The sequence below is a fragment of the Bombina bombina genome, chromosome 5 (genome assembly GCF_027579735.1).
Source record: "Bombina bombina isolate aBomBom1 chromosome 5, aBomBom1.pri, whole genome shotgun sequence".
Classification (NCBI taxonomy): Eukaryota; Metazoa; Chordata; class Amphibia; order Anura; family Bombinatoridae; genus Bombina; species Bombina bombina.
Window position 1 is genome coordinate 357,929,826 of NC_069503.1, and position 25,449 is coordinate 357,955,274.

Consider the following 25,449-nt stretch of genomic DNA (forward strand, 5'->3'; position numbering starts at 1 on the left):
AGCCATCAGATCTATTTCTGGAAGCCCCCACATCTGAACAATCTGAAGAAACACATCTGGGTGAAGAGACCATTCTCCCGGATGTAAAGTCTGGTGACTGAGATAATCCGCTTCCCAATTGTCTATACCTGGGATATGAACCGCAGAGATTAGACAAGAGCTGGATTCCGCCCATGCAAGTATCCAAGATACTTCTTTCATAGCTTGAGGACTGTGAGTCCCACCTTGACGATTGACATACGCCACGGTTGTGACATTGTCTGTCTGAAAACAAATAAACAGTTAGCAGCCCTAAATTTACCCTTAGATTTTTTATCCTGAGGCAAAAAAGCTCCTTCCCCCCCAGTGACAGTTGAAATTATAGAATCCAACTGAGAACCAAATAATTTATTACCTTGGAAAAATAGAGATAGCAACGTTGACTTAGAAGTCATATCCGCATTCCAAGATGTAAGCCATAAAGCTCTTCTAGCTAAAATAGCTAAAGACATACCTGACATCAATTCTAATGATATGAAAAATGGCATCACAAATGAAATTATTAGCATTTTAAATTAGCCTAACAATGCTATATACATTAGGATCTGGTACTTGTTGCGCTAAAGTTTCCAACCAAAAAGTTAAAGCCGCAGCAACATCAGCCAAAGAAATAGCAGGCCTAAGAAGATGACCTGAACATAAATAAGCCTTCCTTAGATAAGATTCAAGCTTCCTATCTAAAGGATCTTTAAAAGAAGTACTATCTGCCGTAGGAATAGTAGTACGCTTAGCAAGAGTAGAGATAGCCCCATCAACTTTGGGAATCTTTTCCCAAAACTCCAATCTATCAGTCGGCAAAGGGTACAGACTTTTAAACCTTGAAGAAGGAGTAAATGAAGAACCCAGACTATTCCATTCCCTAGAAATTACATCTGAAATAGCATCAGGAACTGGAAAAACTTCTGGAATAACTACATGAGGTTTAAAAACCGCATTTAAACGTTTACTGGCTTTAATATCAAGAGGACTAGTTTCCTCCATATCTAATGCAATCAACACCTCTTTTAATAAGGAACGAATATACTCCATTTTAAATAAATATGAAGATTTGTCAGTGTCATTATCTGAGGCAGAATCTTCTGAACCAGATAGATCCTCATCAGAGATAGATAAATCAGAATGCTGTCGGTCATTTAAAAATTCATCGAATTTATGAGAAGTTTTAAAAGACCTTTTACAATTATTAGAAGGTGGTATAACAGACAGGGCCTTCTGAATATAATTAGAAACAAATTCTCTCACATTAACAGGAATATCCTGAACATTAGATGTTGAAGGAACAACAACAGGTAATGGACTACTACTAATGGAAATATTGTCTGCTTTAGAAAGTTTATCATGACAACTAACACAAACTACAGCCGGAGGAACAGTTACCACAAGTTTACAACAAATGCACTTAGCTTTGGTAGAACCGACATCAGGCAGCAGCATTCCAGAAGTAGATTCTGAGGTCAGATTGAGACATCTTGCAATATGTAATAGAAAAAACAACATATAAAGCAAAATTATCAATTTCCTTATATGACAGTTTCAGGAATGGGAAAAAATGCAAACAGAATAAGCCTCTGGAAACCAGAAGCAAAAATACATGAAGACTTAAATAAATGTCAAAAGTCTGGCGCCAAGTATGACGCCTACAACTGACAAAATATTTTTTGGCGCCAAAAACGTCTGCAACAAACACAAGCGTCATAGATGACACAACTACGTGAAAATGACGCCGGAAATGACGAAAATACGTCAACTAACGTAATTCTCACGCCAAAAAAGTCTTGCGCCAAAAATGACGCAATAAATTATAACATTATATTTAGAACTTTACATTTAAAGTGCCAAACCATAGCTAAGAGTGTCTTAATAAAGGAAAACATACTTACCAAAAGACACTCATCTACATATAGTAGACAGCCAAACCAGTACTGAAATGAGAATCAGTAGAGGTAATGGTATATAAGAGTATATCGTTGATCTGAAAAGGGAGGTAGGAGATGAATCTCTACGACCGATAACAGAGAACCTATGAAATAGATCCCCGTTAGCATGACCATTGCATTCAATAGGCGATACTCCCTTCACATCCCTCTGTCATTCACTGCACTCTGAGAGGAACCTTCAGCATGCTGAGAAGCGCATATCAACGTAGAATCTAGCACAAACTTACTTCACCACCTCCATAGGAGGCAAAGTTTGTAAAACTGAATTGTGGGTGTGGTGGGGGGTGTATTTATAGGCATTTTGAGGTTTGGGAAACTTTGCCCCTCCTGGTAGGAATGTATATCCCATACGTCACTAGCTCATGGACTCTTGCCAATTACATGAAATAAATGTATATTTTTATTAAAATCTTAATAAACAAGGTTGTAAAAAAGTGTTTTTACCTAAACCTTATAGACAAAAGGAGAAAAGGGTCATCCTCATTTAAATAAGGATATAAGTATACAGCTTTGATAGTTACATAAGGGCTCCCATGATCCTCTTCTCAAATAAGTGTATACATGTCAGGTGATCGCTATTACTGCAGTGATCACCTGGCTATAAAATCCCATATAGTGTCTTTATTTTAAAGAAGAGCTTCTGGGCTTTAATACAATGGATCATTGGTGTCTCTAGACCTTTTTGATGACCTGTTATAAGTGCCTAGGGATACCCAGCCTGCAGACAATATGGCTAGTAGTTTATTTTTATTTTATGTTTTTTTTAAAAAAAATAAGTGCTTAAAGGAAAAGTAAAGTCAAAATTAAACTTTCAAGATTCAGACAGAGCGTGCAATTTTAAACAGTTTTCCAATTTACTTCAATTATCTAATTAGCTTTGTTCTCTGAGTATGATTTGTTGAAAAGCATACCTAGGTGGGCTGAGGAGCACCAATGTACTACTGGGAGATAAATGCTTGATTGGTGGTTGCACATATAAGCCACTTGTCATTGGCTCACAGGATGTGTACAGATAGCTCCCAGTTTTGCATTGTTGCTTCTGCAACATAGAATACCAAGAGAATGAAGCAAATTTAATTATAGAATTAAATTGGAAAGTTGTTTTAAATTGTATGTTCATGAAAGTAACATTTTGGATTTCATGTGCCTTTAAATATTAAACCCCCAAGACATTCATCCATAATATTTATTGGAGTCATATTTAAGGTTGAATATTCCTTAAATGCATTACACCATCAAGTTAAAAAATTCTAAAACATCACCTTGTCTATCCAGGATAGCACTGAATACTTTGGGCTTTATGCTACATTTTCAGAAGGTTATATTATAAAATTTACAAAAACCATTCATCATATTATCCCCAAAGCTTTATTCTAGACACTACATTCACACAATATTTTCAGGGACATGAAGTTACATTTGGCCTGTTTATGAAGCATTAGTAGGTTTTACTTGTATTTATACCCCTAAAACCTGATAACATATAGGTGGCGAAGCAAAATCACCGAGAGCTCGCTCGCTCTCGGTGATTGACAGCCCCTTCAGTCGCGTGATTGGTCGCGTGACTGAAGGGGCGGGCATTACACACTCCGCTGAGTGTGTAATGGTACATACGGGCAAGCGGATCAATAGATCCGCTGCCCGTGTGTAGCGGAGGCGGGCGGACAGCTTCGCGAGTTAAGAAGCTGTCCGCCCGCCTCTTAGTACATGGAGCCCATAGACAGTAACTAATGACATAATTATCGTACCTTGCCAGTGTTGCTTTTGAGCACAGACATTTCTAACTTGGATTTTCAGTATGTTAAGCCCCTTTAAACAATGTCTCAGGAAGTAAATAAATAAGAGATTCACTACGTGTCTTGAGAGCCCTATTACAAGAGTTTCAGTCAAACTGCATTTCCTCTGCTGGAAGTGACACTGTGTCTGGGTGAAACTGACCAAAATCATTTTACAAAGGTGACTGGAGTTTTACAGATTAAAAGCACATTGTACACTAAATGTTTTGTAGATTATCCATTTAAATAGACCATACAGGTTTTTTTTTTATAACAAAGTATGCTTATTTTAAATGTAGTCTGTACATCAAGCAGAAATATGAGACTCCATGAATTGATCTCAGCTGGAAATGTGACATTTGGGTAATCTCTTGCAAGCTTAAATATGTTCAAGGTTAGTTTAAACTCTAAAGCTAGGCTCGTTTACCAAGGGTCAATTAAACAGATAAAACACTGCAAGAAGAAAATGTTATAATGTATCAAAACATTCACTTATTGTACACTTATTGTACTACTGTTTCTTGTTTGTCTATAATATAAAGGAGTCCCTGCCCTGATCAAATAATTACGGTGTAGAATAATAAAACGCCAAGGTTTATGTAGGATGCACTCTACCTCACTGAAGGCACTGTGTGTGTGTGTACCACAGTAAAGCTCTAGGATTTCCCTTCTGAGCTGAACACAGCCTGGTTACAGGAGGCTATGCACAATGCCACCACTGATTGGCTCAACTGCCTGTGTTCAGCTCAGGATATGCAAAGTATTGCCACTCTACAGAAGACTCTAAATATGTGTTTAACCCATTTGTGGGGGTTAAACACATTGTTATAGACCAGGGTTTAGCCACTTTGTTAGTAATTTTTAATATTTTTTTATTTTAAACCATAACAAATTAAGTACATTTTAATACAATTATTATTATTATTATTAATATATATATATATATATATATATATATATATATATATATATATATATATATATATATATATATATATATATATATATATATATATATATATCCATTTGGCAGTGTATATATTGATGTAACATTCACTCACTATCTTTCACTACTCGCCACAGTGCAATTTCTACTTGCCAATGGCTAGTGAAAATTTGGAGCCCTGGTTATAGGCAACTATTAGTAAAATAAAAACATGATTTAACACACTACAGTATTTTTAAGAGTAGGTTTATGTCCCTTTAAAAGTTCAACTTTTTTTTTTACATTTTTCAGTTACTAAAAAGTATGAACTTATTATATGTTTAAAATAATGTATATTTAAAGGGACACTGAACCCAAATTTTTTCTTTCGTGATTCAGATAGAGCATGAAATTAAGCCACTTTCTAATTTACTCCTATTATCACATTTTCTTTATTCTCTTGGTATCTCTATTTGAAATGCAAGAATGTAAGTTTAGATGCCGGCCCATTTTTGGTGAACAACCTAGGTTGTCCTTGCCGATTGGTGGATAAATTCATCCACCAATCAAAAACTGCTGTCCAGAGTTCAGAACCAAGAAAAAAGCTTAGATGCCTTCTTTTTCATATAAAGATAGCAAGAGAACGAAGAAACATTGATAATAGGAGTAAATTAGAAAGTTGCTTTATCTGAATCACGAAAGAAAAAATTTGGGTTCAGTGTCCCTTTACAGCTTTCTATTAAATGGTGTATAAACACAAATAGCTCTTTAGTTTTTTAAAATAAACAGAACTATAAAAGTTCAGTACATGGCATTTTACATGTAGCATTAAGTTTCCAGGTTGGCCCAATCACCTATTGGTTAAAGGGACACTGAACCCAAAATTTTTCTTTCATGATTCAGATAGAGCATGCAATTTTAAGCATCTTTCTAATTTACTCCTATTATCAAATGTTCTTCATTCTCTTGGTATCTTTATTTGAAATGGAAGAATGTAAGTTTAGATGCCGGCCCATTTTTGGTGAACACACCAAGTTGTTCTTGCCGACTGGTGGATAAATTCACCCACCAATAAAAAAATGCTTTTCATGGTTCTGAACCACAAAAATAGCTCATATGCCTTCTTTTTCAAATAAAAAAAGCAAGAGAATGAAGAAAAATTGATAATAGGAGTAAAATTGGAAAGTTGCTTAAAATTGCATGCTCTGTCTGAATCACAAAATAATTTTTTTTTAGCATTTGCAAGTCACTAAACATTAAGGACGTTAGGCTGTAAACCAAAGCATAAATTGTTCTAGCCATATATAGAACAGTTTACAATCTACTCATGTCCCTTTAAAAAGAAACCAATGAGTTAAAAATGAACGGCAGCACATTTTATATGCTTCCTAAAAATGTCACAGGTTTGTGGTAACTTTTCTTGTGCATGTGACATACTGAGCATACATATGTATGCCTATTGCAAGCCTCTTTTGACTCTTACACATGCCCCAAGAGTCAGTGGTCCCTAAAACATTTGTACGTGAAACATACTCAGTCAATCACCTGCAATAATTTTAGAAAAATGTTTTCTAGAAAATAGAAGTATATCTAAAAAATGCGACTAAGTGAAATTGAAATGAACTGCTTATTGATCCTTTGAGGTTTGTGACTATGAAATTCTTCTGAATTATGAGATAATAGGCATTATTCCTAAGGTCCCAGAGTAATCCTTTGATATCAACTTCACTGGATGTAGATTCAAATTATGTAGATCAAAGGCACAAGAAGGGGGGAAAAAATGAGACTTGAAGTCGGCTTTGCTCTGACACATTGTATAAATCTAAAGCTTCCTTCCCACCACGGTTGTCAAAATTCTGACAGCAGAAAAAAAATATAAGAGTTGATATATAGGATATAGCATGCGTTATTAGTTATTATAAAAAGTACTTCTTCAAGAAATCAATTTATTTACCAACTATTGTTGATAGAAGCTAGAAATCATCAGGTAATATGTGGTACTATTACCTGATCAGGGCAGTGACAAGAGCCACTATAAGAATATGAATAGTTGTCACACTAAATAGTAAGTGAACCAATTAAACTCTGTTGTTATCATACTGAAATAATATCAAACCTCCAACATGTTCTCTGCAGGCAATCAACAAAGTCCACACCCCACTCCTTTAAAAGACCTCTATAATAATGTACCCCCCCACCAATAAAAATGCAAGTCACTGCAATTCATTGTTTCTCCATGACAAATCCACAGCTGATTAGAAAACAACCAGTATATGTATAAAGTAAATACAGTGCACTAGGCATCAATAAACTTTCTAAAACAAATTACTAAATTCACAAATTCAACTATACCAAAAAGGTATTGATACAGTTATGAAAATTCTGTGTATAGAAAGGAGGAGTTAATACTTTGGTATCCAGTGTGCCCTTGATATACAAGAGTGTAGCGAACAACTCCCCAATATAGGAAAACACACCCTACATACTGTATAAGTCGATAAAACCACTCTTCCTGCTAGAAATATTGACAGGGTCATCAAAAAATAAAGATTATGACAACTCTTTTAAAGGATAGCTCAGAAAAATGTAATCAGAACAGAATAGGTCCAACTAAATGTTAACAGTACTTACCACGTTTAGCCTCCAAATTCGTATAAGATTACAAAGCCATCAATCGTATTGAGTGAATGTACATTTCTTTATAATCCAATATGCCTCAATAGGTATTAGAATGTATAATAAATTTACCTGCAAAAAACAAAAATAAAACATATATAGGTTTGTTAGCATTTATAGAGAAAATCATGTGCGTTTTCAAATGGTCTTAAAATAACTTTAGGCTGTAAATAATCAATCAAATAAAAAATGAATTTTCAACCAGTCAGAAGTACTCCTGAGAAAACAACTAGTCAATGATCTTTAAAATCTACATAAATTATGAGACTCTGATTTTAACCACTGCCTTGGAATGGGTTTCTGTATATTGGCATTGTGGTTTGGAGAGGCTGAAAATGGAGACTTGTTCATCAATTAAAAGGTATAAAACATAGTTAGATTCTACATCAGTGTCAGAATACATTTTTATTTTTTTATTTTTTGGGGACTGAAGAGCCACAGAGAGGAGCATGGTGTATAGTGGTTTTGTTTTGTGCTGGTTTTATGTTTTTGTTTCTGGGGTGGTGTATAACAACGTTGCACCCCTGGAGGGACCATTATCGGATGTGTGGGGGATTGGGGTGTAAGACCTTTGATGGAATGAGTGCAAGGGTGCATGGGTGTGAGAGGCGTCTAAGGGTGATAAATGTGGTTTGGGAAGGAAGGGTACTTTACAGTACAGAAAGAGAAGCACTGCACTGTTGTTCATTCCTGGCAGATTGCTTGTCTTTCGGTGAATATTTGTATTATGATCCTGGGGAAAGTCTCCCTAAGGGTAATGGGAGAAATCAGACGTGGACTCCATGCCCAATATGCCTAGTGGGCACAGCTGCACCTCACTGACGAGGCCCAAAGGAAGCTGAATCAATTGTCTGGGATTGTCATGTTCCTTGTTCAGAAGAGGATTGGTATTTCAGGGCTGGACTGACCTTGTGAGGCGGGATCAGACTGATATACTCCAGGAAAGTTCTACTCTGTGAAAAGTACAATTGGCTAAAAGAAGCTGCTCCTAGGTGGTAACTGGGCCATAGAACAAGCCCCTGAGCTGGTATTTATTCCTGGCAGACAGCTTCCCTTTTTGTCTGACCTTTCCTAGCACAAGAAAAAATAATGAACAAACTAAAAGCTTGTCTAAAGTCCTTAGCAGCATCAATGCAATATTTCAATAACCTAATAATGTCCAAAGAATGCAAAGATCTCTCTGAAACATGAATTAGGACACAAAGAAGGAACAACAATCTCTCTGCTAATGTTGTCACAAGAAACAACCTTAAAGGACCAGTAAATACAGTAGATTTGCATAATCAACAAATGCATGATAAAAAGACAATGCAATAGCACTTAGTCTGAACTTCAAATGAGTAACAGATTTTTTTTCTGACACATTTCAGTTATATCTATTTCCACTTCTCCTGTATCATGTGTCAGCCACAAATGCATATACATCAAATAAGAGCAGATTCCACAAAATGCTCAAAAAAAGAATTGATTTTTATGTACTACTATCTGTGTATACTAGAATAATGGTAATTTAAAATATAACTTTTAATTGGTTTAAAGTAAAAAACAACAATATTGTTAGTATATTAATAGATCAGCGTTTGCTATCAGATTTGTTTTACAAATTTAAGTCAACACGCTACTTGCGGTGCTAGCAGTACTAGGAGAGTACCAATTAGGGCACCCTTTTCTGAAAAGAAGGGTTTCAACGGTAGTTTGTTATTTTAAACTAGCTGAACATTGTTTTAAATACTTGAATTAACAACTGGAGGGCAGTTAAAATAACAACTTTTTGTTGATAAAAGACACAGTACTTGTTGGTGTCTAAAATTTCTGCAGCATCTTCTTCTATAATAATATAATATACTAACAATATTGTTCTAGTTACAACACAATTTTTTTACACCTCAACAATAAATATTTTCGCACAGGAGGAGTGTTTATAAAATTGTGTGTGTGAGCAGCAAGAGGCCGTTTCTAATTTTGCTGGGTTTTTTTACTTTAAACCAATTAAAAGTTATATTTAATGTACCATTATTCTAGTATACACAGATAGTGCATAAAATCAATTCTTTTTTTGAGCATGCCCACCTCTTTGTGGGATCTGCTCTTATTTGATGTTGCTTAAAGTCCTACTACTTATGTTAACCCATAAACGTATCTAACAAGGTTAATAAGTAGACACCTAAAACATATATCCGTTGTCCTCTTTTCTTTAACAAATGCATATACGTTTATTCTGTAAATTCTTGCACATGCTCAGTAGGAGCTGGCGACTCAAAAAGTGTAAATATAAAAAGACTCTGCAAAATTTTGTTTATGGAAGTAAATTGGAAAGTTGTTTAAAATTGCCTGCGCTATCTGAATCATGAAAGTTTAATTTTGACTTGAGTGTCCCTTTAAGCAAGTCCGTTAAACTGCCTTATCCTGATGAAAAATCAGATAAGGAGGATAACAAGAAAGAGCAGATAACTCAGAGACTCTTCTAGCAGAAGAGATAGCGAAAAGAAATACCACTTCCCAAGAAAGTAGTTTAAAAGGGCAGTCAACACCAGAATTTTTGTTGCTTTAAAAGATAGATAATCCCTTTATTACCCATTCCCCAGTTTTGCATAAGTAACACTGTTATATTAATATACTTTTTACCTCTGTGTTTAACTTGTGTCTAAGCATCTTATGACAGCCCCCTGATCACATGACATTTTATTTATTATCTATTGACTTTCATTTTAGCCAATTAGTGCAGTGTCTGCCACAATCCACGGGCGTGATCACAATGTTATCTATATGGTTTACATGAACTAGCTCTCCCCTGTTGTGAAAAGCAAATAAAAAAAGCATGTGATAAGAGGCAGCCTTCAAGGGCTTAGAAATTATCATATGAGCCTTCCTAGGTTTAGCTTTCAACTAAGAATACCAAGAGAAAAAAGAAAAATTGGTGATAAAAGTAAACTGGAAAGGTGTTTAAAATGACATGCCCCATTTGAATCATGGAAGTTTTTTTTTTTTTTTTTTACTTGACTGTCTCTTTAATATCCACCTTATGCATAGGTTCAAAAGGAGGAGTAGGCAAAACCCTTAACACCGAATTAAAGGGAAAGGAAAGTCAAAATTAAACATGCACGATTCAGATAGAGCATGTCATTTTAAGACACTTTTAAATTCACTTTTCTATCCAAATCATAAAAGAAAAAAAAATGGGTTTCCTGTCCCTTTAAGATTCCATGGAGGAGAAATTAGCTTGATTACAAGTTTAATACAGACCAGAGCCTGAACAAAACCATGAATATTAGGAAGATTAGCAATCTGCCCCTTCAGAGAACTGGCAAATAGACCCTTATCCAGACCATCCTGTAAAAAATGAAAAATCCTAGGAGAATGCCAGGAAAAACCCATGAGCTACAAACCTAGAAATAAATGCCTTCCAGACATTATGATAGATTCTCCTAGTTACAGGCTTACGAGCCTGAACCAAGGTTTCAATCACAGAATCCCCTATGTCTAAGGACTAAACGTTCAATTTCTATTCCATCAAGTTCAGAGACTTGAGACCCGGATGGAAAAATGGACCTTGAGACAAAGTCTGATTGCAGAAGAAGAAGCCAAGGAGGGCAGTTGGGCATCTGAACCAGATCTGTATACCAAATCATGCAAGGCCATCCTGGGGCCATCGGGATTACTGAAGACTTCTCTAGGCTTATCTTGGAAATCACTTTGGGAAGAAGTACCAGAGGAGGAAACCACAAGCTGAAATGACCAAGTAACTACTAGAGCATTCACCAATTCTGCCTGAGGATTCCTGGACCTCGCAAAGTACCTGGGAAGTTTGTTGTTCAAATGAGAAGCCATTAGATCTATCTCTGCGAGACCCCAAAGATACAGCATTAGGTTGGTCTGATTGCATTCATAGTTCACTTAAATGAGCTGGAGAAGGCACCCAAATTTTTTTTACAATAAGCACAACTAACTAACTAACTAACTTAGAAAGCTGTTCAGGGCACTCAGTTTCCTGGGTAGATTTATGGACAAAACCAGACTGCTCCATTATTTCACATAGCAAAACTCCCTTAAAAAAAAGCTCTTGATCACTTACCCCCTTCTAAGTAGCTTTTTAAATAAGCTAAGCCGAACTGCAAAACAAAGGATAACGCAAATAACGCTCATCATGCATTAAAAAAAAAACAGCTATAAGGAATTTAGCACGCCAAAACACCCAACACGCGCATTAGCCAAGGACAAACGTTCACTAACCCTATGTGAGAAAATCCGGCTGTCGTGTAAAAGAACTATAAAAAGAGGTAAAAAGCCAGACGAGCAAAATACAAACTAAGCAAGGAAATAGTGAACAGGATTTTGTCCCATGGCCATATATATTAGCAAATACATATTTAAACTAAAAAAGTGCCCATAACATAGCTATAGAGTGTCTTAAATGTTTAATAAATTATACTTACAGATAGTCACTCGTACATCAGCAAATGTGAAGCAGACAGACAAACCAGTATTGAAACATATCAACAGTAGTTATGAAATAGGAGTAAATTGTAGATCCATAAAGGGAGGCAAGAGACACGTCCCTGCAACCAATTATAAAAGGTTTATGAAAAAAAATCCCATTAGGTGAAAAAGAATCACAAACCATAACCCATAAACATCCCTCTGACAAGTACTGTACTCACCAAGGAAACCGGGCCTCAATATAGACTGAAGACCCTGCTGTCTGAAGAATCAAATGCACGTCTTCCTTCTTCAACCATCACTAGCGGAGGCAAAGTAAAGACTGAGGTATGTGTGAGGGGATTTATAAGGGTCTTGGGGTTTGGGAATCTTTTCCTCCTCCTAGTGGTAGAGAATAGTAATTGCCAGGAGTAATGGATTGTGGACTTTCACCACCTGTATGAAAGAAAATGAGTTACAGAACACAATTACACAAAGTAAATAGTTTTTAACAAATAAAAAAGGAGCAATAACAAAAATTTACCAGAATAGCCTATGTTCCAGGGAAATGACAGAAATATTGTCAAACACGCTGCTGCCCACAGCCATCCATGACAATATAAATTTTGCTAAAACCACAATTTTTTTTTTTTCCTGAGGTCAGGTTTCTGACCAAGCCCCTTTCAGAGTGGGCAAGGAAGGTAGCCACCTCTTTATTATGTCACACCATAAACCAGAATTGCAAGCCGTGGCTGAAGTTGTAGGAAAACTTATAATTTTAGTTATGTATCTACAATACACATACCCTTATAAGCAATCAGATTGTGACATCATGAGGATTGTTTTCATACCAAAAATGACATGTCTGTCATATATGGTCATCCCGTAACAAAGTGATTAAAACATGTCCTAGAGAGTGTCACCACTGATCAATCCCAGGTTAGTGTCTTGATAGGGACACTATTTTCTGTCTTTGACTCATAAAAAAAACACTGTTGTGAGAAGACTGAATTGACCCCATATATCTCGTTGTACCAAATGTAGGTAGTAAAAACTAGTGGTCCCATAAGTTTGACTTTTTAGATATTTCTGTTACAGAACTGAAGAAAACAGAGAAGAAAAAGCAAAGAAAGAAAAATTAACCCCTGACATCCTAAGGTTTTCACAACATTACATTTACTGTAGCAATATGTAAGTTTTTCCAGATCTCTATAAAGGATCACACAACTTTGTTTCAAACAGACGTCCTAACAATAGGAGTCTAAAAGTATAAGCACATGAACTTGCATGAGATAAGAGGTGGCCTGCAGGGGTTTAATAACAGGCAGACATTTAGAGGTTACAAACAGGACCGTCTTTAACACAGGGCAAAATGGGCAGCTGCCCAGGGCCCAGTCTCTGCTGAGGGGCCCAAGAGTCCTAAAAAAAAAAAAAAAAAAAATTTTTTTTTTTTTTTTAAATGGTTCATACCAGACTGCTGATGTGACATGGGGAACACACACATTCAGTCCTAATACTGTCACAGTCAAAAGTACTCTGCTTATATATATATTTTTTTTTTAAAAAACTGTGCCAGACCGTGCCGGTGTCATGTGACATGCCAAGCTATTGCCATGTGCTGTTTTTGATGTGCACTGTGCAGCACTGAATGCAAAGCCCTAACTCGGCATCCAGCCATTTCCACTGCATCAGAAAAGGTCCTACTGGGGTTACCACTGTTACCAGGTAACTGCTCTGGTTGTGGGGATTGCTTCTGGGTAGGGCTGACTGTAGGCGCATGCAGCAGAAAGCTGGAGCGGTAGGCACGTGAGGATTTGAGCATCTGTACAGCTGCATACACTGCTCTCTTCAGTCTTGAGGCTGTGTGACTCATCTCACACTGTATCCATGCAGCCTTGGAAAGACAGCATCCAGTCTACTGGTCCCTTTAGCCCTGCTCTTTCTGCTGTGGCCCTAAGATCAACTAACTGAAGTTTGCTAGGGGAACAGTGCTTTGTAGAAAGGTGTCAGTGGGAAGAATAAGTGAGTGCACACACGCCCCTCCCAATGCAGCATTGTCTAGTAAAGGGTGAGAGGGAACTTGTTCCTAGCAAAGAAGCGACATGTGCTGCTGTGGCTGATGTATAGTGTCATGCTGATACTTCACACATTAATGTAAGGTTTATTTTTATAGTTTTTATTTTCTCTCTGTCTCAGATTTTACAGCTTCCCATAGTAGTTCTGCTGTTCCAGTCAGTAAACTTATACTGCACCTCCATGCTTCCTCCTCAGTCTTTACCTTGCTTTGCTCCTGTTGGCTGCCCTAAATCTCTTTAACCAGCTAACCTCACACCAGAATCACATTCAAAAGAATATTAAATTAATCCACAGTGGAGGAATTTATATATTTATTTACTTATTAGTACTGCTTAGGTCCAGTTTCACATATTGTAATTTATTTCATTTTTTAAAAATTATTAGCCCAGCAGTAGATGATCCACAGCTGGGCTAATAATTAAAAATAATAATAATAATTTAGATGTTTTTGGATGTTGGGGTAGAGAGCGAAATTGCGTGTGTGTGTGTGTGTGGGGGGGGGGGGGGGGCAAGAATTTTTTTGCCCAGGGTCCAGTCAATATTAAAGACGGCCCTGGTTATAAAGTATATTAATATAACAATGTTGGTTGTGTAAAGCTGGGGAATGGGTAGTAAAGGAGTTATCTATCTTTTTAAGAAATAAAAAAAATTAAAAAATCAATGGATATAGTTTATGACATGAATAACCTGTCTCAAGGACATTGTTGCATATCAGAAAACAAAACTGAATTAACTGTACTACATATCAAGGTTACTATTATGCAGCTTATCTATAGTGAAGTATGACTTTCTTGCAAACATTATACAGGAGTCTGTTGGGCTTATCAAGGTAGGATATGAGCTTACGTTCTAGGAACCAGGAGTGATATGCTGATATGGCCTTCTACCAACGCTGACTCAAGGTTAAAAACAGCGGTTACCAACTCAAAAGTAACTTTATCTTCAAAAACATTTATCATAAACTCATTTCATCAACTTCCCACAGCAAATGAAAAATTAAGAAATTAACTAAATGGGAAGCAGATATGCGAAATAACAAATTATGCTTACCTGATAATTTAATTTACATATGTATGAGGAGAGTCCACGGCTTCATTCCTTACTTGTGGGAATACAGAACCTGGCCACCAGGAGGAGGCAAGGACACTCCAGCCAAAGGCTTAAATACCTCCCCCACTCCCCTCATCCCCCAGTCATTCTGCCGAGGGAACATCCTTAGGTTACTTAAATCTACCTCTCTGCATCAGACGTATCTCCTTCCTTACTCACTTGTGAAATTAACTTTCCAATATTTCATCCTGTATGTCCTCTCACTACCTAATCTAAATCTCCCCAAAACTGAGCTCACTCCCCCTTCTACCAAAATCTCTACCCCCAACTTTCTATAACTGTTAATAACATTATTACCCCAACCCTGCATGCCCTATGTCTTAGGGTCACACTTGACTCAGATCTTTCTTGCGATCCCCACATCCAAATGATGAACAATTCCTGTCGCTTCCACCTTAAAAAAACATAATTTATGTAAGAACTTACCTGAAATCATAACCACCATAAAAAGGGTGGGCCTCATGGACTCTTGCCAATATGAAAGAAATGAATTTATCAGGCAAGTTCTTACATAAATTATGTTTTCTTTCATGTAATTGGCAAGAGTCCATGAGTTAGTGACGTATGGGATAGCAATACCCAAGATGTGGAACTCCACGCAAGAGTCACTAGAGAGGGAGGGATACAAATAAAACAGCCATTTTCCACTGAAAAAATTAATCCACAACCCAAAATATAAAAGTTTATTTTCATAAATGAAAAGGAAAAACAAATCAAAAGCAGAATAATCAAACTGAAACAGCTGCCTGAAGAACTTTTCTACCAAAAACTGCTTCCAAAGAAGCAAATACATCAAAATGGTAGAATTTAGTAAATGTATGCGAAGAAGACCAAGTAGCAGCTTTGCAAATCTGATCAACTGAAGCTTCATTCTTAAAAGCCTAGGAAGTGGAAACTAATCTAGTAGAATGAGCTGTAATTCTCTGAGGCGGACTGGACCCGACTCCAAATAGGCTTGATGAACCAAAAGCTTTAAAGGGACATTATACACTCACTTTTTCTTTGCATAAATGTTTTGTAGATAATCTATTTATATAGCCCATAAAGTTTTTTTTTTTAATTAATGTATAGTTTTGCTTATTTTTAAATAACATTGCTCTGATTTTCAGACTCCTAACCAAGCCCCAAAGTTTTATGTGAATACGCTCGACTACCTACTCCAGCTTGCTCCTGTTTGTGTAAAGGGTCTTTTCATATGCAAAAGAAGGGGGAGGGGGGGAGTGTCTTATTTGCCACTTACAGTGGGCTTTCCAGCTACCTTTTCAACAGAGCCAAAGTGACAGCTTCTAAGTAAGTTTTTAAACAGTTTTATACTGGATTTTTATATCAGTATCTGTGCATATTATTCTTTATAGTAGTGTCTATTACATGCAGTTATATGAAAATGAGTGTATACTGTCCCTTTAACCACAAAGCCAAAGAAACGGCAGAAGCCTTCTGACCTTTCCTAGAACAAGAAAAGATAACAGACTAGAAGTCTTCCTGAAATCTTTAGAAGCTTCAACATAATATTTCAGAGCTCTCACCACATCCAAAGAATGTAATGTAAAGATCTCTCCAAAGAATTCTTAAGATTAGGACACAAGGAAGGAACAACAATTTCTCTATTAATATTGTTAGAATTCACAACCTTAGGTAAGAATTTAAATGAAGTCCGCAAAACTGCCTTATCCTGATGAAAAATCAGAAAAGGAGATTCACAAGAGAGAGCGGATAATTCAGAAACTCTTCTAGCAGAAGAGATGGCCAAAAGAAACAATACTTTCCAAGAAAGTAGTTTAATGCCCAAAGAATGCATAGGCTCAAATGGAGGAACCTGTAAAGCCTTCAAAACCAAATTAAGACTCCAATGAGGAGAGATTGAATTAATGACAGGCTTGATTCGAACCAAAGCCTGCACAAAACAATGAATATCAGGAAGTTTATCAATCTTTCTGTGAAATAAAACAGAAAGAACAGAGATTTGTCCTTTCAAGGAACTTTCAGACAAACCTTTATCCAAACCATCCTGAAGAAACTGTAAAATTCTAGGAATTCTAAAAGAATGCCAAGGGAATTTATGAGAAGAACACCATGAAATGTAAGTCTTCCAAACTTGATAAGTCTTTCTAAAAACAGATTTACGAGTCTGCAACATAGTATTAATCACAGAGTCAGAAAAACCTCTATGACTAAGTACAAGCGTTCAATTTCCATATCTTCAAATTTAATGATATGAGATCCTGATGGAAAAATGGACTTTGAGATAGAAGGTCTGGCCTTAAATGGAAGTGGCCAAGGTTGGCAACTGGACATCCGAACAAGATCCGCATACCAAAACCTGTGAGGCCATGCTGGAGTCACCAGCAGCACAAATGATTGCTCCATGATGATTTTGGAGATCACTCTTGGAAGAAGAACTAGAGGCCGGAAAATATAAGCTGGTTCATAACACCAAGGAAGTGTCAACGCATCGACTGCTTCCGTCTGAGGATCCCTTGACCTGGACAGGTACCTGGGAAGTTTCTTGTTTAGATGAGATGCCATCAGATCTTTTTCTGGAAGCACCCACATCTGAACAACTTGAGAAAACACAACTGGGTGGAGAGACCATTCTCCCAGATGTAAAGTCTGACGACTGAGGTAATACGCTTCCCAATTGTCTATTCCTGGGATATGAACCGCAGAAATTAGACAGGAGCTGGATTCCGCCCAAACAAGTATTTAAGATACTTCTTTCATATCTTGAGGACTGTGAGTCCCACCATGATGATTGACATATGCCACAGTTGTGATATTGTCTGTCTGAAAGCAAATGAACGGTTCTCTCTTCAACAGAGGCCAAAACTGAAGAGCCCTGAGAAACGCATGGAGTTCCAAAATATTTATTGGTAATTTCGCCTCTTGAGATTTCCAAACCCCTTGTGCTGTCAGAGATCCCCAAACAGCTCCCCAACCTCAAAGACTCGCATCTGTTGTGATCACAGTCCAGGTTGGATGAACGAAAGAGGTCCCTAGAATTATACAATGGTGATCTAACCACCAAGTCATAGAAAGTCGAACATTGGGATTTAAGGATATGAATTGTGATATCCTTGTATAATCCATGCACCATTGGTTCAGCATACAAAGCTGGAGAGGTCTCATATGAAAACGAGCAAAGGGGATCGCGTCCGATGCTGCAGTCATGAGACCTAAAACTTCCATGCACATAGCTACTGAAGGGAATGACTGAGACTGAAGGTTCCGAAAGGCTGCAACCAATTTCAAACGTCTCTTGTCTGTTAGAGACAAAGTCATGGACACTGAATCTATCTGGAAACCTAAAAAAGTTACCTTGTCTGAGAAATCAAAGAACTTTTTGGTAAATTGATCCTCCAACCAACAACAGTAGTTGATTTGTGTGAGATTCTGCAGAATGTAAAGACTGAGCAAGTACCAAGATATCAGAGAGTAAGACACCGAGAACCTTTGAAAAGATTATTGGAGCTGTCGCTAGGCCAAAAGGAAGAGCAACAAATTGGTAATGCTTGTTTAGAAAAGAGAATTTCAGGAACTGATAGCGATCTGGATGAATCGGAATATGAAGATATGCATCATGTAAGTATATTGTGGACATATAATGCCCTTGCTGAACGAAAGGCAGAATAGACCTTATAGTCACCATTTTGAAAGTTGGTACTCTTACATATCGATTCAAAATTTTTAGATCCAAAACTTGTCTGAATTAATTTTCTTTCATTGGGACAATGAATAGATTTGAATAAAACCCCAGACCCTGTTCCTGAAACAGAACTGGCATGATTACCCCAGATAACTCCAGGTCTGAAACACACTTCAGGAAAGCCTGAACCTTTACTGGGTTTGTTGGAATGCGTGAGAGAAAAAAAATCTTCTCACAGGCGGTCTTACTCTGAATCCTATTCTGTACCCCTGAGAGACAATATTCTGAATCCAATGATTTTGGACCGAATTGAACCAAACAACTTTGAAAAATCTTTATCTGCCCCCTACCAGCTGAGCTGGAATAAGGGCCGCACCTTTATGCGGACTTGGGGGCTGGCTTTGATCTCTTAAATGGCTTGGATTTATTCCAATGTGAAGAAGGCTTCCAATTGGAAACAGATTCCTTGGGGGAAGAATTAGGTTTCTGTTCCTTATTTAGGAACGAAAACGTTTAGAAGCTTTAGATTTACCCTTAGGTCTTTTATCTTGAGGCACAAAAAACTCCCTTCCCCCCAGTGACAGTTGAAATTATTAAATCTAACTGAGAACCAAATAATGTATTACCTTGGAAAGAAAGAGATAGCAATCTGGACTTATCATATCAGCATTCCAAGATTTAAGCCACAAAGTTCTTCTAGCTAAAATAGCTAAATACATAGATTTAACATCAGTTTTGATGATATCAAAGAATGGCATCACACATGAAATTATTAGCATGTTGAATCAAGTTAACAATGCTAGACAATCATGATCCAATACTTGTTGCGCTAAAGTTTCCAACCAAAAAGTTGAAGCAGCTGCAACATCAGCCAAAGCAATTGCAGGCCTAAGAAGATGACCTGAACATAAATAAGCTTTCCTTTGTTAAGATACAAGTTTCCTATCTAAAGGATCTTTAAAAGAAGTACCATCTTCCGTAGGAATAGTAGTACGTTTAGCAAGAGTAGAGATAGTCCCATCAACTTTGGGGATCTTTTCCCAAAACTCCAATCTAACTACTGGCAAAGGATACAATTTTTTAAACCTTAAAAGAAGAAAAAAGAAGTACCAGGCCTATTCCATTCCTTAGAAATCAGAAATAGCATCAGGAACTGGAAAAACCTCTGGAATAACCACAGGAGGTTTATAAACAGAATTTAAACGTTTACTAGTTTTAGTATCAAGAGGACTAGTCAAATAAGTAGATTTGTCAGTGTCAATATCTGAGGAAGATCTATCTGATTCAGAAGATCCCTCATCAGAGGAGGATAATTCAGTATGTTGTCGGTCATTTGAAATTTCATCAACTTTACGAGAAGTTTTAAAAGACCTTTACATTTATTAGAAGGCGGGATGGCAGACAAAGCCTTCTGAATAGAATCAGCAATAAATTCACAGGTATATCTTGCACATTAGATGTTAAAGGGACACTGAACCCAATTTTTTTCTTTCGTGATTTAGATAGTGCATGCAATTTTAAGCAACTTTCTAATTTACTCCTATTATCAATTTTTCATCGTTCTCTTGCTATCTTTATTTAGTTCATACTCTGGACAGCACTTTTTTATTGGTGGATGAATTTATCCACCAATCAGCAAGAACAACCCAGGTTGTTCACCAAAAATGGGCCGGCATCTAAACTTACATTCTTTCATTTCAAATAAAGATACCAAGAGAATGAAGAAAATTTGATAAGAATAAATTAGAAAGTTGTTTAAAATGTCATGCTCTATCTGAATCACAAAATAAAAAAATTGGGTTCAGTGTCCGTTTAATAGAACAGCAACAGGCAATGTACTATTACTGATGGACACATTCTCTGCATGTAAAAGTTTATCATGACAATTTATTACAAACCACAGCTGTAGAGATAATCTCCACAAGATTACAACAAATGTACTTAGCTTTGGTAGAACTGTTGTCAGCAGGGTTCCAACAGTGATTTCTGAGACAGGATCAGATAGAGATATCTTGCAAATGTAAGAGAAAAAACAACATATAAAGCAAAATTATCAATTTCCTTAAATGGCAGTTTCAGGAATGGGAAAAAAATGCAAACAGCACAGCCCTCTGATAGAGAAAAAAAGGCAAGAGGCATATAGGAATGGGATTTAAAATAATGAAAATATTTGGTGCCAAGTATGATGCACAAACAAACAGATTTTTTTTTTTGCCGCTAACAACATCCGGAAATGACACACTCGCGGCATTGAAGACGCAACCTTGTGACACCGGAAATTATGAATTTTGCGTCATCGAACGTAACTTTGCGCCAGAAAAAACTTGCGCCAAAAATTATGCAATATAGTTTGGCATTTTGTGCCCTCGCGAGCCTAATTCTGCCCGCGAATTTAAAATGACAGTCAATTGAAAAAAGACTATACCCCAGGTAAGAAATAAATTTTCCTAAAAAATGCATTTCCCAGATTTGAAACTGACAGTCTGCAAAAGAAAATATACTGAAACCTGAATCATTGCAAATATAAGTACAATACATATATTTACATAAAGTGCCAAACCATAGCTGAGAGTGTCTTAAGTAATGAAAACATACTTACCAAACAGCACCCATCCACATATAGCAGATAACCAAACCAGTACTGAAACGGTTATCAGTAGAGGTAATGGAATATGAGAGTATATTGTCAATCTGAAAAGGGAGGTAGGAGGTGAATCTCTACGACCGATAACAGAGAACCTATGAGCTAGATTCCCCTTGAGAAAAACCATTGCATTTAATAGGCGATACTCCCTTCACATCCCTCTGACATTCACTGCACTCAGAGGAATCAGGCTTCAGAATGCTGAGAAATCTTAGCACAAACTTACTTTACCACCTTCATAGGAGGCAAAGTTTGTGGGTGTGGTGAGGGGTGTATTTATAGGCATTTTGAAGTTTGGGAAACTTTGCCCCTCTTGGTAGGATTGTATATCCCATACGTCAGTAGCCCGTGGACTCTTGCTAATTACATAAAAGAAACATCTCCTCACACAAGACACAACTAAGAATTTAATCTACTCTATTATCATTTCCCGCCTCAAATATTGTAACGCCATCCTCTCCGGCTTCAGTAACTGCCGTCTATCTCTCTTACAATTCATAATAAATATCTCTGCCAGACTGATCTTCCTTACACGTCACTCGTCATCTGCTGCACCATTCTGCCAATCACTTCACTTGCTTTCTCTAATCTCCAGAATAAAACATAAAATCCTGACTGACATTCAAGGCTCTAATAACACTTTTCCACCCCAATATCTCTGACCTTGTCTCCAAATAGTCTCCCTCCCGCCCCCTTTGCTCTGCTCATGAACTGCTTCTCTCCTCCTCTTGTTACCTCCTCACACTCCTGTCTGCAAGACTTCTACAGATGGACCCCTATCTTGTGGAACTCTGTCTCACTCTACAAGACTCTCCCCTAATTTTCAAACTTTCAAACGTCCCATAAAGACTCTACTGTTCAGGGATGCATAGAATATACACAAACATGTTCTTATCTTAGTTCCTCTCCTCCTTTTGTCAACCCCTTAAGCTCCCTTAGCATGTAAGCCTACAAGCCCAGCTGTTTTGCAGATCACCTTCAGGTTAGCTGATTTTATAACAGTACAACTATTGACAAGGCCTTCTATCCCTTTTGTCTCCCATAAATGTTACCTTGCATATTAGAACCTATGCTTATAGTGCTGCAGAATCTGTTGGTGCTCTACAAATAACTGAAAATAATAATATTAATAACAGCAATGCAGTTAATTTATTTTGCATATACAGTGGGATGGAAAAACTATGTAAAACCTTGGGGATTGCCTGGATGTCTGCATAAATTGGACAAAAGTTTTAAAACTGTAAAAAAAAAAAAAAATCATCTTGTGACTAACATTTTTTCACCTTATTGCCGTCATAGTCTTCCTTTGTCACTCACAAGATACAAAGTATAACAAAATACATCACTGAGCTAATCTATTTCTGTTCAACTGATAAAGATTAGACAACATAGCTTTGGCTATAACTGTATACTTGGAATGGCCACCCAGCCGAGGTGATATGGTGTCTCAGCATTGCCAGAATTCTGAAAAGGTTTTTAACAGACCAAAACTCTATAGCGCCATCTGCTGGCATACTATAGTCACCAACAGAATGGCGGTCCGTTAATGGAAAAGTACCAAATAATCACTTTAAAAGATGGTTGTCTTACATATTAAGGGTCAACAGATTTTAACATGTTCAGTCGCTTTTTTGAATAAATATACATATTTGGAAATTTGTTGTTTTTTGTTTAAGCGGCCCCATAGGAGAAGATCACTTTGCCATTGGGTAAGTGAAGTTTGAGATCCCTGCTTTAAATGGTTAATAAAGTATACACACCTTAATTCATAGCTCATGAGTATCTTGCACAGAAATGTTTGTATTCATTATGCCAAAAGAGGCAAATACCATCTGTTATTTGACAGAACTCATTTAAGAACTGAAAGGCATTAATCATTTCACACTGAAAAAAAATGCATACTGCTCAAATTCCATTTATTTCACAAACACTATTTAATGTGCTATTGTTCCTACTTTAACACCAATTTATCATTTTAACTGCTGCAGCACTAAAAATAGCGCTTTTGAGGGTATGTTAACAGACAACACAAACTGCATCATGAAATGCAAAAAAATATATATCTGTATGTGTGTCAGTTGTATAACAGTATTATTATAGTAAACCAAACAAAAAGCCAATATCCCATACACAACTGTAAATAACATGTAATACATACATACATTGTTTGCCAAAATGGTATCTTTAAAAAAGTATGGCAGACAATTTCCCAGACAGGAAACCTGTCTGTCTTTAATCTCCTCCAGTGAAGCAGCAAATTTAAGATTGCCCAAGAGCTCTCTTGCAGAATCTGTCCCCCTGCTCTCACACAATAGTGCAAGAGCAGGTATTGTCAATCAGCCTGGTTTGATCAGCCCAGGGTTATTTTAAAGTGATGGTAAATCCAAGCGTATAACAAACGGTAGGATTTACCATCACTAAAAATAAAGTTTCTGTCATAATCTCCTAAAAACCAGCATTAAACTCACCTCCAGCAGCCCACAGCACAGTGCACTTCTCCAATGAGGTGACATTTCTACCTCTAGACCAATAGCCTTGCTAGGATGTCAGTTGACATGTAAGGCTATTGGTTTAGAGGTGGAAACGTCACCTTATTGAAGAAGAGGCACTGAGTTAGGGATATACTTTCCTCACAGATAAGGTGAGTTTAATACCATTTTTTTAGGAGATAATGACAGAAACTAATGATTATTTTTAGTGATGGTAACTCCTAGTTTTTGTTATACGCTTGGGTTTACCATCACTTTAAGTGACCACCTCTTAAAGTGGTTTAGTTAGGAAGTAATGGTTTTAGAACACTGCTTCATAAATGAGTCCCATAACTTTAGTCACCTAATAAGGAACTTACTGACATTTCATCAGGTCCATTCTCCTAGAATACAATATCATGAATGCACTATTTCACAGAGGAGCAGATCTAAAAAAAAGTGGGTCAAGCTATTTTCTGTATTGGGCTTACTACATTAGTAAAAGAAAAAAAAAAAACTACTACTATGAGTAGATAGTTACCAAATGACAGATGCTGGTGGAGCAGAGGGCCAGGGGTGCAAGCCACTTTATTTAAAAAAATTTTAAAAAAAAGAGCTTTAGACTAATGGGCTGCCAGTTGGGTTAAAGAGACTGAATGATGCAGTTTAACGGTAAAAAGCAGACAATAAAAAAATAAAAATATAATAAAATGTATAATATATATATATATATATATATATATATATATATATATATATATATATATATATATATATATATATATATATATATTCAGGACTAGCATCCTAATTGGCTGCTTAAAGCCACTATATAATGAAATGCAGCTCCTGATAAATATTTTGAGGTTAAACCATCTGGTTTTTATTTAGAGATGTTCAGGTGATGTTTTCTAAAGTTATTTTACAAAGTTACTGTATCACTTTCAAGTGACCCAAGCATTTGGGTATCATGTCCCTTAAAGTGAAATAAAAATGCTATTAAAAACTTTAATGTCCCTTCAGATCATTCTGTGCCCTGCACATAGACTCACCATTTGAAAATAGAGTTATCAAATAAAACTGAGCAATAGGCTGGCAATTTGTAAGGAAACAAATATAGTGAGCAGATCATTTTGAATGAGTAATAAGAGTATTCAGTAAGTATATATCCGTTAATACAGGTAAGACATTTTTACAATTTCAAAAGCTTAAACCCAAAAATTGTCTTTGCGATTCAGATAGAGCATGCAAGTTTAAACAACTTTCCAATTTACTTCTGTTACCTAATTTCCTTTGTTCTCTTGGTATCCGTTGTTGACATTAGCATTTACAGTTTATAGGCACAGAATTTTGTTTTTAATAAAAGCACTATAATAAAGTATAGATTAAATGCGAAATTCCAGGTATATTCTATCTAAAGTTCTCCAAAAGGCAATGTTTACAAGGAAGAGTCTCTGTCCCAATATTAAATTACACTCAAAGCGTAACCATATTTTGAATGTAGTAGTAAGTTTATTAACTCTTACCCTGCTTCGTAATGGTTTGTCCGGTCCTTGGATGTGCCTGCTGGAAAGTCTGTAACTCTGACTTCGCCCTTTACCTAGGGAATACTTAACACCTGTGCAGACTTGGTAAAATGATCACATTTCCAACATCCGCTTTCAGACACCATACACAAGCGGTTCTTCCAGTTGCTTCAATGTACTGTCAATCAGGTAGGGCAACCAATCACAGGAGGAG

General features: G+C 36.7%; 1 protein-coding gene across 3 annotated transcripts in view; it reads right to left on the reverse strand.

Annotated features, from left to right (window-relative positions):
- Positions 1-25,449, reverse strand: part of OSBPL3 (oxysterol binding protein like 3) — a 580,670-nt gene that overhangs the window by 541,402 nt on the left and 13,819 nt on the right. For all 3 annotated transcript variants that reach the window (XM_053714156.1, XM_053714152.1, XM_053714153.1), the window contains exon 2: positions 7,308-7,424. The gene's annotated coding sequence lies outside the window, so the exon portion shown is untranslated. The remainder of the gene's footprint in view (positions 1-7,307; positions 7,425-25,449) is intronic.